The following is a 15,818-nucleotide window of genomic DNA, read 5'->3' as shown; positions in this document are numbered from 1 at the left end:
ACAAAAATACCTATGTGAAAAGCTATTCTAAAGGCTCACATCCCTTCATGCTCTGCTATTGCAGATCTCAATAAGAAAGCTTGTCAGGAAGATTAAATCAAATGTGATTACGCCATTTACATGTAGATCTGATACTAGATTGGTAGGAGCCTATGGCTTTCCCCTCCCTCCCCATGTCTTAAGCTGCTGATTTGGCAGCTATTTCTAAACATAACCTAAACTTTCGTACATAAATAAGATTTGAACTCACCATTGAGCTGGCAATCAGGACAGAGTCAACACGGAAACTTTGCTCCACTGTTATTTCTGGAGCTGGGCAACAGGGGGGCTTCAAATATAGCAAAAGTAGAGAGAAATTATCACAGGTTGAAGAGTGGTAGGAACAATTAAGCCACTTCATTTCCCTCCATGCCAGCATCTTCTTAAGATTCTTTCAAATTCATTCATGTGCAATAACAGATTCAGTAGATGATTCAGCTATACATACACACAGGCAGTTACTTGCAAGAGCAAAGCCCTACTATTCTCTTCCTCACCTACACTTTGTTGTGCACACAAGCTACATTGTCCCTCCACAGAGAATAGGAAGAACATTATAAGTAGTGGAAGAAGTATCTGTGTGGTACATCTTTCTGCAAGACAACTGCACTGCATCTATGACTTATACATTAGGCTTAAAATACTCCCTCTAAAACTTGATGACAAGTTATATTTCCACTTAGTGGAATCAAGAAAGAATTTGATTTTTCTTGTGGAGAATAACTGATACTGTTCTCAGGGATAGAATAGCTGTTCTGCCTGTTTATGGGATCTGAGGGATCACAGTAAAAATCATTGTTTTATATTAACTTATTTCTGTGATAATACTTGTTTAAATCTACGCTCCGTGTTGTATTTCTTATGTCAATCTTAGCTCACATGTTACTAACTTAATTAAGAAGTATAATTAAGTTTTAAACTGTGTCATCAATCAATTCTGAGAAATTTAATTTTCTGTAACAATGGCTTTAGGAAACTGGTACCATATACAGACGGAGTAGTCATTAGCATATGTAAATGGAAAAACATGGAAAAGAAGATGAGACCTGTCTGCAGCTCTGAAATTATCAATCTCCAAGACAAGATAAAAGAATACCTTCCCTGTGGGAGACAGTGACTTACTTCTTCATGACAGTTATTTAGTGTCAATGTACCTTATTCAGATAATAAATAAGAGGAGTTACCCTGAGCCTGATTACTTGTATCATGTTCTCTCATATAATTATATGAGAATGAGAAGCTGAACTGGTGTGCGAGAAAGCAAAGTAACTTCACTACCCACCAGTTCTTCCTATATAGTTGGCTTATCATCTGGGCAATTGGCAATGATTCCATGGCTGATACAAAGCTTTTCACCTGCAGACTGCTCAGCAAACACTAATTGCACAGCTGGCTACCTCCCCAAAATGTATATGAAATTGAATAATAATCACATTACAGTGACATATTAGCTTGAGTATCTCCTCAGAATCATTGATTCTCTAATAGTCTACCAGATCTGCTTGAAATTTGCTTAATACTCTGGAGCGGACAGAGACTAAAAGGCAGAAACACAACCTGCATATTTTTGTTCCCCTAAGAAATCATGCTTAAAAAAATCCATGTTGATATTTTTGGAAGAATTGAACCAAATATAGTTATCTGTTCCTCACCAGAATTTTATTTCATTCTTTCAGATTCACTCATTTAGTCAGTAAGACACCGAGCCCAGTGTTATCCTGCCCACACCAGATATGAAGAAGCATACAGTGCTGTCATGCGGTTTGATTTCTTCTCTCCCACACATTTCTGGATATGAGAGGCTAACAAAGAGCTCACTACACACTATACATCCTCATGAATCACATAGAAAAAAGGATGAAATTCCTTTTCAAACAAATACATATGAAAATGTGCATTCAATACTAATGAACGTGGCAACAGATAGCCACTTAAGATGATTGAGTGGACATAATTATGTATACTCAAGGTTGAAGTCAAGGATATAACCAAAAGATTTCATATACTGAGAAGTATATAGCCATATGCAAATAAATCAGATGTCAAGAAAGATATTTTATTTTACTCTATAACTCAAGATCAGAGAAAGAAGTTATGACAGTACAGAGACAAAAGAAAACTTCACAATTGCTTCTAGCCGTGAAGCACTTCAGATATGTTAGTACTCACTAGAAGATTTTAGCCTTGTTTTAAGGCCCATCACTTCTGTACAGAACTTCAGATAAGTCACTACCATGGTTTTCAGGAAAAAAAATGTGGTTGCCTTACTGAAACATCATTACTCACTTTAAACTAGCTAACATGGAGAAACAAGAACAGCATGCATAGTTACACACATTTCTCATGGACCTGAAATACATATTTGGACTAAGAGGAATCCTATATTATCCTTTTGATAATACTTGTGGAAATATAAAAGTGTGGTTTCATACCAATACATTTCCAAACATGGAACATCTATTCTTGCTCTCACTGAAGGAAATGAGAAAATTGCCATTTATTTCGGCACAAACAGAACTGTGTTTCAAGTAAAGCAGAAGTCATAGGTGCATTCACAGCACGACTCAGCCAAGATACTACAAGAATTAAAAAAACCAACAGTTCACAAATCCTGCATCCTCTTCAACTTAAAAATAATTCATTCACAAACAAATAGCATGCCAATGTAAGCTTAAAAGCATATGGGCTTATAAGCTTAGGACACACTTCCCTCCATCTAGAATGCTGCTTTCAAGTCTTTTTTTTTTTCTTTTCTGCACAGTAGAATAAAAACATTCTACTTTTGACTTAGTCAGTGAAAGCTGGTTTGAAAGCTATCCTTATTGGCTGAAGAGCATCATAAAGCTGTTCCTTTTTTTTTTTAAATGACACCTGTAACACAATAGAAAGTACAGCAATGGCAGCATAGTAGCAAAGTCCTAGGCTACAGCTAGCGAGGATACAATCAATGCCACAGCAACAAAGGAAAAAACTCTACTTACCCTCAGATAGGCTCAGGTAGGCAGGGATCTCTAACAAAACACCCCTGTGTCCACTGCCAACCCTTAAATGAGATCTGGGAAGGGGTGGATCCTGGCTCCAGCCCTTCCAGTCACTCAGAAGTATTGCATGCACCTGAGCTCCCCTGGGTTGGTCCTCCCTTCCCACCAGGTGCTTAATCACTGTTTCAAGCCCTGACTTAGCATTTCTGCTACAACATCCTTCACAAGAAGCTACTTGTGCCCTAAAATCTTACAGTATTTTGCTCCTTCTGTATTTCTACTTAGTCCTATCTAGAGAAAGCTTTTAAGAAATTGAAAATGTTGCCAAAGAGTGTTTTCTTCGCCAAGGATGAGGTTCTGATGTGCTTAAATACTGACATCTAAGAATGCTATCAATATTAAAGAATGATTTTCATATTTACAAAGTATTAAGACTTCTATTAAAGTTAACTTAGACTATGGAAAATTAGCACATTTTTGCTTTCTAGGAAAATGAAATCATTGCACACAGTCACCTCTTTGCCCACTTTAAACTATGTCTGGCTTAGAAATTCACAAAAAACAAGAGATATTCCTATACAAGTAATATAAAAGATCTTGTCTGACTGCAATACAAAAAAAAAAAAAAAAAAGTCTTTAAACTGAATTGCAATTAAAAAAAAATAAATGCTCTCTTTCACATCTCATATGTATCTGTTCAAGGGGATTCATAGTATTCAAGATTCTTCCAAATATCCCATTCTTCAAGTGATGGAAATACTTTCCTCCATAATTGCTTAAATGGAAATAATCTAAACATGAAGGTGGCAGTGGGGAATGAGTTCATTCAGTTCGAGACGTATGGCAGCCTGATGAACCTCTAGTAAGAAGTACTTGAAAGGGAGGAAGAATTATTTCATGGCAGGATGCTGTTGTAGCTCTGTAAGCATCACTAATATGAACTGGAAAGTTTTTAAGAAATATGTTTGTTCTTATATTTTTGTAGAATTTTGGCCTGAAGCAGTCTCTCTGCTTGAGAATATACAACAGATTTTGGCCTTGAGATATTTTGTTTGCAACTAATCCTAGGGGCAACTAAGCTTTCCATCTGAAAGGTTCTCTTCTCAATTTTTACACAGAAATAAAGATTTTAATAAGAGAAAAACCTAATCCTATCAATGACAGAAATGTAGCTTTTATTTTGTTATCATACTGCTATGATAAATGGCATGCTTCCAGCTCCTTGGTCTGTTTTTTGTTGTTGTTGATTTTCTGGACTGTGTATTTGAAAAGCCCACAATATCAAAGCTTTCTTAAAAAAAAATAAAAAATAAAAATATGTTTTTATCTTCCAGTGCAAACGGATCTCAGTGTCTTTCAGCTATCTCATCAATCATTTCTTTTTAATGGCTTTAATGTTTATTCACCAAGCTTTTGTGACACTTTTTTATTGAAAATTACCTTTAGAGCTACCACAGAAATAACCACAAATGTCCACTCACACATGCACGTGTGCACAGCCCTCACTGTGGGCTCCTAGTGGGTAATGTCTTCAGTCACATCCACTCCGCCAAACAGGAATGCTACTGGGTACTGGGTGACATAGAGCCAAGGTCAGAGAGCATCTCTACATCCTGAATTGCTGCTAAAACACAACCTTCACAACACCTGAGAAATGCACCTCTGAACAGTTTTGGCAATTGCTATTAGTCAATTGACTCCTCTTGAGCCTGTGGGTTACAAACATTTAAAAAAATGTCAAGAAAAAGAAAACCACAATATTCCCTGACAGAATATTAGTGAAAATCTACAAAACCTGTCTTCTGATTTATGACGGGATTCCTTAGAAACGAACATTTTGCAGGCATATTCCAGTACTTTGTCTTCATTTATGGAGATATGTCTAGACAGTTGTTACTATTCTGCAAGGCATATGAAAAAAATCAATCAAATTTATAAATACTGTTAAAACTAGTGAATTTGCACTTCTGCATTAAGCTCAAAGGAAAGTGCAAGTAGTTGCTAGCATTCATTGAAAGATGTGGATTTTGCCTTGGAACAAGGCACAAGGTCTCGCGTGAAACTTAATTATTGCACTTTTGCACAGCAACATTTTTCACAATTTAAGTCACTAATATTCCACATCAGACTGACCATATCATGTTAGCTATGGTTTGTTTTTTTTTTTTCTAGACATACTTCCACAGAATAGAGATGCAGCCTTAACTTTTAATTTAGAGACAACAGCTCCAAAGTGAAATCACAGCTGAAAGAAGGGCCTCTGGATCAGAAGTTCTGCCACTTTTATTCCCAGTGGACAACACATCTGCAATATTTGAAATTACATATTTTTCTAGAATATTAGCCAGATTATCTAACAATAACTGATAATCCTTTACTCAGATACTGAAAGGTCCAGAAACAACCATAGAAAGTATTAAACATGCTAATTTTTCTAAATCTAACAAACAAAACCAAGCAAAGAGTCAAATAATTTGAAACGAACTCTGTTGTAGAGCAAGATCAGATTAGAGAAAATCTAAACAAATTGGATGTACACAAAAACATGGGACCTGGTGAGATACAGTCTTGTGCTGATGGAATTGGCCAATGTCTCATTTATCTTTGAGAGGTGGTGGCCACCAGGGGAGACTTCTCAGGTTAGGAAGAATGCAAGTGTCTCTCTTGTCCTTGAGAAGTGCAAGAAGGATGAGCTGGCAACTGCAGGCCATTCAGCCTTCCCTTGATTCCTGAGAAGGTGATGAAGCCTGCCATTCTGGAAACCATTTCCAAACTCAACAAAGGCAACATGACCAAGCATAGTCAGCGGGGATTGGTGTCTACGTATGTATCTTCAGTCAGGCAAGATGAACAACATCTCAAGTGGCATAGCAACTAATCTCTGACTTCTGCAGCTGCCTTCAGTTGAGCATTATTCACTTCAAATATGACAAGGAAAAGAAGAATGAACAAGTTCTACAGTCCTATCTGTTCTACTTTAGGAGTGAGAACCGAAACACTGGATTAATACTGCCAGAGCTAATGGTGTAACTATTTTGTGACTCACAAAAGCTACAAAGAAGTACAATTTTCCTATGGAAGGCTCTGTATTTGCAAAGAGTTGATAGTATCAGTTGACATACATCACAAACATAAAAAAGCTATGTATTAAAATTTGGTGCCTGCAATGTGATTACACCAAACACAAAATTGCATGACATCATGCAGTAAAATTCTACATAAATGCTTTAGGCAGATTAACAGTTTAAACCACAGGACAAAAAATAAACCTCCTGTATCTACCTATATCATTATGTATGCTTTGTAGGTGAAAGGCAAACACTCACATGTATATGTATGAACCTCATATATATTTGAATACATAAGTCATAAAGAAGTACGCCTGACCATAAAGCATTGGAGGGAGGCTCAGAGAAGTGGAGATGAAATATAATATCAGGAAAATAAAAGAAAAATTCCTGAGGTTTAACTGTTTTCTAGTTTGCACGATAAATGGTGGTCAATGGTCTGGAATATTCAAAACTGTCCTGACCTCTGTTAGGCAGAGAGCAGATAAACAGTGGGCAATTTATAGAGCTGGCCAGAGGATAAAGCATTTTAAAATGTGCACATGGGTGACAAATAATATCTGACAATTCCTTCTCCAGCTTCCCCCACACCACACCAAGTCCATTCTTGCCATTACCATGTCTACTTATTTAAGTGCATGAGTACACACATACACTCTAAAGAGATTATATCAATGAAACAAGATGAGAAATCCCAGATGCAAGCCATGGATGCTTTCCATTTATACATAAAAGACAACCCCTTGGGGAATCTAACAGCTTTTCAATTGCAAAACGTTTAATGGTTCAGAGAGGATGAGGATCTTAATCCTGCAAACACTTAAATCTGCTGCAGTGTAAGCTGTTAAATAGTCCAGCGAAGTCAAGTGTGTAAAGCTATGTATATAATTTAGTTGCAAATTTAAGGTCTTAAAACACTACAGAATGTAATGCTTAAAAATAAAAATTAAAAAAAAAAGGGGAAAAAAAAGAAAACCAACTTCCAGTATAGTTTTTTTCCTTAGCAATACCACACAAAGCAGGAAGAGATGATCACAGGTTGAAAATCTTTTAGTAGAATTCTTGTAAAATCTAAGACTACACTCAGAAGGGACAACTGTCATAACCTCTATGTCCACAGATGCTGAAAAGATGTTGGTGGTCTATGGATTATCTTCAAATACAAAATGCTAAGGCTACAGTTGAACAGCAGGACATTCATTCTTAGCACAGCAGCAAGGCAGGGAACAGAGGTAAGGGCATCACTAACAGTCATAGATCCATAGAAGAAGAATTCCTAGTTTTACAAACCAGCAGATGCATGCAATGTATGTAGCCTTAATCTGTATAATTAAAGGGGAAAAATGTTAGATAAGGACTAGCTGATTATAGTGCCTTTCCAGAGGGCTCAGAGACTGGATGTTTTAAATTCAGTAAGCCTTCTCTTAATGGGTTGTGGAGTTTGAAATGACCTCTCACCTTCAAAATACAGAAAAACTAGCTCCTATATATGTAGGGGTGCTTTGAGAAGAGAAGCCAATAATATTATCAAGTACTGAGTGGGAAAAAAAAAAGCTTTAAAGAACATCCCCTACTTAAAAATGTATCTTTAGTTCTAAGACTGTTACACACAAGTCAAATAATCATCTCTGCTTCCTCTACAGTACTGTCATTCTTCTTAACTAAGTCTCCATGTTCCAATGAATAAGTCTAAATTACTATGTGGACAAAAATGAAGAGATCTTACATGACCTGCTCCTTTGTCATGCACGCCTACATACAGTAGAAAGAAAGACAGGACATGTTTAATTATACTGATCACTCTAATTCTATGTTCAGTTCTGAGCAAGTCACTTTAGGTTAATAAATAATCACATCACATTTGCTTTCAGATGAAGTTAAGGAACAGCACTGAGCAGGACAGTTCTTTTCATTTGAATGCAGAGGGCATCAAGTAGGAATAGTCTTAGTGGGTCACAGTAGATGTATTTGAGATATATTCTATCTGTTGATCTGTACATTAAGATATAAACTGTGATACTTTGTATTCTGACAAGGTATTCATAAGCATTAACTCCCATCACATTTCAGGGCAGGCTATAAAACAAAATTTTAAGAGGTGTTTGAGGGCTTTTGGAAGACAGGAGAATTTTTATTATCCAGCATTCTACGTTAGATTCTATTTTGCTTTTAAATCTATAACTGTATTTGAAATTCATGAGTAGATTCTTTGAAAGAATGATGTGCAGAAGAAAACTAAGGACATCCAAGCAGGACTGCAAGAAAACCCACTTAAATATGAAGCCTTCTCTTCCTAATTACTGTAACTGTACAAAATCCTATTATTTCTGCCCTAAATCCAGTTTCTATCAGCACAAAGCCATGTAGTTCAGCGGGACCAAATCAGTGGGACTGCTACAACAATGAACATTTACCATTCTCCTTGAACTTTCTTCTCACTTTCTTTTCTCAACTTGCTTTCAGACATTGTTGTAGTATAATAGGATAATTTTGCTCTGCTTTTTACAGTTTTTCTGGTATCTTTTATGATCATTTCATCTGACAGTTTCAGCAATGGCTTTCTGAGTGCATTCTCTATGACCATGGATGTTCTCTGAACCATGTATTGAAGGAGCTGAAAACTGAATGATAGCCTAGCAGGAGATTATTAGTAATAATAAAGTTATTTAATTTTAGTTTTTCGGGCTCATAAAGAAGTATATTTGGATTATAGACAGAAACAGAATGTTCTACTGCTGACAGTAACACAGTATCTCCTTAAAATAAAGCAGCTCAGAGTTGTTCCAAATGATGAATTGTGCTTAATGGAAAATCTGAGATAGAGCAGGAAATAGGACTTTGTTTCACAAGCACTTAGTCTTTCTACTGCTGACAGAAAAGACACAGGTTCATGGCTTTGTTCTGTTCACCTGACAAAAACTGAAGATTTCTGTCAAAACCACACTTCTTCATCAGAAAAAGCATGAGCTGCTGACAAGACTCCTGAACACTTTCAAGTTTGAAAGAATGCTGTATGCTACTATGTAGATGAGGATGTGAAGTCAGTGGTTATGTCAAGGACATCCATACTGTAAATAAAAATGTTATTTACAGTCAGTGTAAATAACAGTGATTGAGTGTCTGCAATGACACTCAATATCTTCCTCTTTATCAGTTACATATCCATTTACTTGATAATTAGTTTTACTTAAGTAATACATTGTTATTTCTAGATAGAAATAGTTGATCTACTGTTGTAAACTATTTGGTGCACTGTAAATATAAAATCTATTAAGTCTATACAGATAATATCTTCTTTAGTATAGAGGAGATAAATAGCCCCAGCAGGCTGGAATAATGTGTCTTTGCATAAGGAAAATGAAGAAGGATGTAATTGTCTGCTTACCAAATACAAATGATACCGTACTAAATGTAACAAGTTAATCAGGATTTCCCTTTATTTGGACCATAGGTATAAATGCAGCAGCTCTGAAACCAGAGAGCTGATTCAGAAATGGTGTGTTTTTAATTTGGAAAACAAACAAACAAAAAACAAACAAACAACAAAAAAAAAGAGGTGCTACAAGGATGGGTTTTGGAGAAGGATTAAAGTAGAGATGAATGTCTACAGACAGTTCATGTAGAAGAGGCAGGTTTGTGGAAGCCGATATACTACAACCTTGTTCTACCTGGAGATACAAAGTCGGTTGCTCTTTTTTAAAGTAGTAGTACTATCTCTGTCTAAATTTCACTGCTGAAGTTACTGTTTTATTCATTCATTCCTGACCTATGTAGTCTTTGATATAAAACATGTACTATAAGGAAAGAAGCCAGACGAATTTCTTTTTCTCCACAGATCATCTGACTTTCATTCTCAGATCTACTCAGTATTTCAAAAATGACAAAACAGAACTTATTAACAGTATTGAACATTTGAATACAGTAGTTACATTTTCTTTATCCTTACTCAGATCTTCATCTCCATAAGTCACCTCATTATCTCATGCAGTTCATATCTTAATTCTTAACCAAAGGGAGGAAGGTAAAGGAACAGAAGCTTTAAATTACAATAAAAGAGAAGAAAAAAATAAAAATTACATAACCATTACTACAGTTCCTTTTATTACCAATACAATGAGAATTAATCTTCCTACCAGAATCTCTCCCTGTAGCTTTATATTCTGAAACTTCCCGTTGCTTCTTATTGTTAGCTTCACAGGTTTAGGCTCTTTTGAATGTTAAACACACGTTGCCAATTCAGATCTACAGACTTCTGCAGGTGAAACAGGTGTACAAAAAATTAAAGGCACTGTCCTGAACATACTTGCCAAGAAGATGATCATGGAATAGAGTTTTAGTTCAGAGGAATACCCCAAACATGCAAGGGATGCTTTCTAACCTCTCTTAATAAACTTATGATCTGTAGTAAAAGCAAAAACCATGATGTTCCACAGGAAAATAACAGAATGAGAGATGCAAAGAAAACAAACCAAAACCAACACCAGGAATAATGGTTGTAATTCTTTCAGCAGTAGCGAATTGGTAGAGAAATTTAATTCTCCATTCTCCATTGTGTGTGGGTCAGAACTATACTCTAAAAGATCTTATTGACAATGTGATTCAGATAAAAAAATCTTTTCTAAATTGAAATATTGTGATTCATTTCATCCTGAGAGTATTAGCAAAACCCATTCTAGCTCTCAGAGAAATTAGCACCACTTTGCCTCTTTATCTTCAGTTTCCAGAGAACCTAGTACACAAATCTATGCAGAGTGTTTACGGAATCTACACCTTGTAGAATTTTTTAGTTGGGAAACTCTTTGCACTGGTAAACTTACCCAGTTTAGTCAGAAAATACAAAAAAGTGAATAAGGTATAAATATGACAAACTTGTAAACTGATAAACAAACATGGGAAAAAAAAAAAAAAAAAAAGAGAGAGAGGGTAGCAGACCTGATGCCAGATGCATTGGTATGGGTGGGGATTTTGTTAGTACCTTCACTTGGTTTTCTTTTTCTCGCTTCAGACTCTGAAAAATGTATTTGGTTTAGAACTCCTTCTCTTCCTTTCCCCCTGTAATACTTCGTAGTGCGCCACATCCACTTCAGCTCACAGGGAATAATCTAACTAGCAACATTACCTAGCACAGCTCTGTAAAGTAGTTTTTGAACATACTGTTTACTGCTACTTTGATATGAGATATGATTCTATGCCTTCAATATATTTCTGTTGGTTCTAGCCATGCTTTTTTAAATTATTATTTATTTTTATTATTATTGTTTTGTAAAACATTTTAAAAAACACCAGTGTTAACCTAAAAATTCAGATAGCCAAACCATCAGTGGAAAGTTAACAGAGCACCAGAGATTGTGTTTCCAGTTTCTTAAACAACAGATGATAAAAAAAAACTTTCATTATTTGCTGTGCCAAGAAAGTGCCATTTGCAGTCAGATACCTTACTTCTATTCAAGGAAAAAAAATTTATCCTACAGACAGGAAACGTTATTGTGAGGCGGAGAGAAAACATACATACACTAACTAGAACAGCTCAGAAGTTTTCCAAAAACATTCTTCAAAAAGCAGAATGTACTGTTTTGTTCAAAGTGAGATTTCTATGAGATATGTATAAATTTCATTATAGATCCAACTTGGAAATTTTTTATTAACATCTCCAGTCTTACAGCTGAGATTGAGTCTTTAGGAGATATCTCCTTTCTCTACAGTGCAGAAAAGGCTTAACAGAAGACACAAGCTAACAGCTTAGCCCCAAAAGCTGAGGAAGCCTTACTTATCTGTCTCCTTTCTTTCATGATCCTCAGCTGTGCACTCTCTCCTCAAGGCAGGAATCAGACCTTTTCATAACACACAGTGAAAGAATGTGCTCTCTCATCTTTGTTGAATGTATCTTTTCCTTGCCAAGCTAACCAAACTCTACTTATTTGTATGTATGTTCATTGTTATTAGTTAACCAACAAGTAAGCAAGTATCAATGGTGCTGTATTGGTGTTTGTCTATATACATTTGTATATGATTATTATCACCTATGTGATCAACATGATTACATTACTGCTACAGATCAGTGTGGGTAAAACAAAAATTGATCTATTAATATTCCACCAATGATGGGACTTCTCAGACTTCAAACTACTCAGTACATTCTGAACAAATACAGCTGATAGACATTTGAGATAACTTTCAGGCGATTTTGTAAAAAACAACATAAAAGTACTTGAGAACCATAAAAGAGGAAGGGGCAGATTCAAAGGAAATTGAAGTTGATGGAAAGCCTACCACTGATTTGGTTTGGCTCTCAAAAGCCTCTCTAAGTACTGGAGACAGATTTCCCCTCATTTATATTAAAACTCATACTGCTTATCCAAACCAATTTACATTAGATTTTTATATTGAAGTCCTTTACTACATAAGTCAAATGTAGTATATGCAGGAGGTCAAATATGAAAGAGAATTAGGAGCTAAAACATGCTGAATACGTCATTACTTCTGAAAGCTAAACAGACTGTCAACACTGAGTACACTTACAGGGCAGATATAAAAATCTCCTCTCCAATTTTTAAATGCATTTGGAAAAACAAATGCCACTCAAAAGTCATGCAGTTTTCAGAAAAAAACAAACAAACAGCACTCCAGTGGAATAAATATGAGCAGGTTTAACCTCTTGCAAAGATGTAAAGTTCACTGCAGAATGATCAAAATAAATAAACATGTATGGCTCTTACTGACTCTCTGTTTCTATTTGTTTGGTGTCAAATATAGAAATAGGAGACAGAATCAAACATCTCCTTCTGAACTAGAACTGTCAGTTAATGTGTCTTAGTGATGTTTTTGGACATTCGTTTCAGAACTGTTAGACTCAACCCTTAAACCAAATGAATCTTAGCTAAGTTAAAAGTCACACACCCCACAATTTGAAGGGAAGTCTGGAATTTGACTCTAATGACAGAATTGATTAGATAGACAAAGAATGTAAGTAATTTATTCTTTCTGAAAGGATAAGTTCACTTACCATTCACATATATAAACTGGCCCAACTGAAAAATAAATTATTTTTACAAACAGAAAGAAACATGAAAGGGCAAATGCAAGAAAACTCATCACTCTCAGATGTTTTTGGATCTGGCCAGAACTGTGAGATATCTCTCAGCCATCTGCTCCTTACAGGAGGGATGTTATCTGCTGAAGGCAACTCTTTCCAAACATCCAGCATTTGTATTATTACTGTGACCCTTTGAAGCTTTGCAGGGAGATCTCTCCCAGCTTCCAATTTCTGCTCACAGCTTTATTTGGAGTTACTATCCACGTTCTGTCTCTGCACAGATAACAAATATGGCAACATAGGCTTAAAGGGCTTATTCAGATTTACTTTGCCTACCATGGCAGACAAGATTAATGGTATAGCACAGAGATTGATTTAAGACAGACTTCCATTCATGCTCACAATTTGAAAGCAGAGGTTTATATTAAATTAGATGCAGTGGGCAATTTTAGCTTAAACTTAATTGGATTCTTCTGTAATTGTTCACCTTTATTTACAAAACACCTCAAAGAACCTCTAAGTGTCAGAGCAGAGCGCTCATCACTCAAGACAACATCCACCCGCTCAACTGCTGCCCTCAGCTCCCAGCTTGTGTCCCACTCCTGTGCACCAGCATTCCTACTAATCTCTAGTTCTTCCACCTAGCCTGCCACAAGCGCTGCCTTTGTTCTACATGATCCCCTTATTTACTTTGGAATTTAGGGCTTGGGTGTTTCTATAAATAACATTAATGGCTTTGCCCGTAGTCAAATACTTTTAAAACTCACAGATGATTTTTCATTTCCAGCTCACACCTGAACATCTTTCACAAGTACATTGTGCCTATACACAAATTGGCAAATACTGCTGATTGGTATTCCTAACATATTTACTGAAAATGCTTAAGGCTAATGTAAATGCAAGTAGAGATAATACAATCTTGTTAAATACTGTATAAGATGTGTATTTTGCGTATATTGATGATGTAAGGTGCACAATTAGACAGCTCACACTAGCATGTTGCCAATAGAAGAACATACCATACAGTAGGAAGTTGCTATGCTGGTTATATTAAGAGAAAGTCTGTTTTTTCTGTCATGTTTTGTGAAAGGTTCTGTTACATGTATGCACACATTGAAGCTGCACAGTCACTTATGCAGACAACCATTAAATCAGTCCAACCTAACTGCAATACCTAAGACTTAGTATAAGCAGAGCCACCCTTTTTTTATCTGAATTTTTAAACTTCTGCAATGACTCTCTTTTCAGCACTGCCTAAGTTCCTGCTCCTTGTCACCCAACACGTCCACTTTTTCCAGTTTATCACCATCCCATTCCCTCTTTAACAAATCAGTCCTCTGCCAGTGAAAGCACTTCTGCTCCAGCTTCAGTCCAAGCAGAGTGCAGCTCATTCATAGATGGAACTGAAAAGTCCACCTAACATTGAATATGTATTTAAAAGCTTCAAGGAACAGACTTACATAATTTTCAGAGCTAATCTTACCTCTCTGTAATTACTCATACAATCCATTTTTGGAAAATGCTGCTTTGTGTCACAATGTCTAAGTGCTCCTTTGCATCAATACTATTGCTGCCAACTTTGTATTTTCAGAAAACTGTAAACTGTCTACAGTAGTGATGTTCTGGACTACATAATCACGCACATCAGCTTAAATTCTTCCTCCATTCTACAACCTTGCTTTATCCTTCCAAACATTCTGTTACTTAATAGTACGCTGCAAAAGTGTAACGTGACTTCATAGCACATCTTGAGTGAAGTGTGTTTTCCATAGCGCGTCTGTTTTACAGTGTGTTTGATATGCTTTAATAAAACAATGTAAATGTATTACTGTCTAAAACTTGTTAAAATTGCAGCCTGCTGGAAAGATCTATACTGCTACAAGCCTGACTTAGAATTATGTTCTTTTTTTTTTTCTTCAGAAATTCACTGTCACTTACACAACTCGGTTCCCGTGAGAGCTGGGGACACTATCTTTGGCAAACTGTGAGCTATTCCAACCCCAATATGCTGTTGCTTTGCTGCTGCTGCAAGTCTTCAAGACTGACAGTGGCCGAGGGATCTGGCAGAGAAAAAACAGGCAGTAAAGATGAAAGGTTCCTTTACTCCAGCAGTCATTATTGCCACCTCTTTTGTCTTCCGCATAAACCATGACTAAAGGTGTTAATCCTTCCGTAAATACCACTCCATCATGATTAGCAGCGGTCAAAGAAGCAGCTCAATGTTTAAACATTGTCAAAGCTTCACGGTGTCTCTATTTCTAGTTCTTTACTTTGTAACTTGTTTGGTAAAATACCTCTTGCTGTCCTTCTGTCTCCTTTACAAATACACACTTTGGGAAAATTTCAGACAAATGCAGCCTTCTAGGATAAAAGTTTATCATATTTGGTAGCAATTCAGAAAGTCATCGAGACAATTATGAAAACTAATCATTAAAATTACCTGAATGCTTAAGAAGAATATATTTGCCTCAGAGAACTGACAGAAATGCAAGACAGAATTCAGTGTTCAGATTGCATTACTACTGCCTCTTAAAACATTGCTCATTTCATGGGGCTTCTTCCAGACCAGAAGATGGAGATGGCCCATCCCACAGTGTTGTACCTCTGTCCTTTTCCTGCCCCAGGGCCTTCTGAAGGGACAGTGCTCCACAAAGGGCACCCATGCCTGCACCTCCTGGAAGCAGTCCTAGCCCAACA

The sequence above is a fragment of the Gallus gallus genome, chromosome 2 (assembly GCF_016699485.2).
Source record: "Gallus gallus isolate bGalGal1 chromosome 2, bGalGal1.mat.broiler.GRCg7b, whole genome shotgun sequence".
Taxonomy (NCBI): Eukaryota; Metazoa; Chordata; class Aves; order Galliformes; family Phasianidae; genus Gallus; species Gallus gallus.
The sequence above is the reverse complement of the archived record's forward strand: the minus strand, read 5'-3'. Positions refer to the sequence as shown.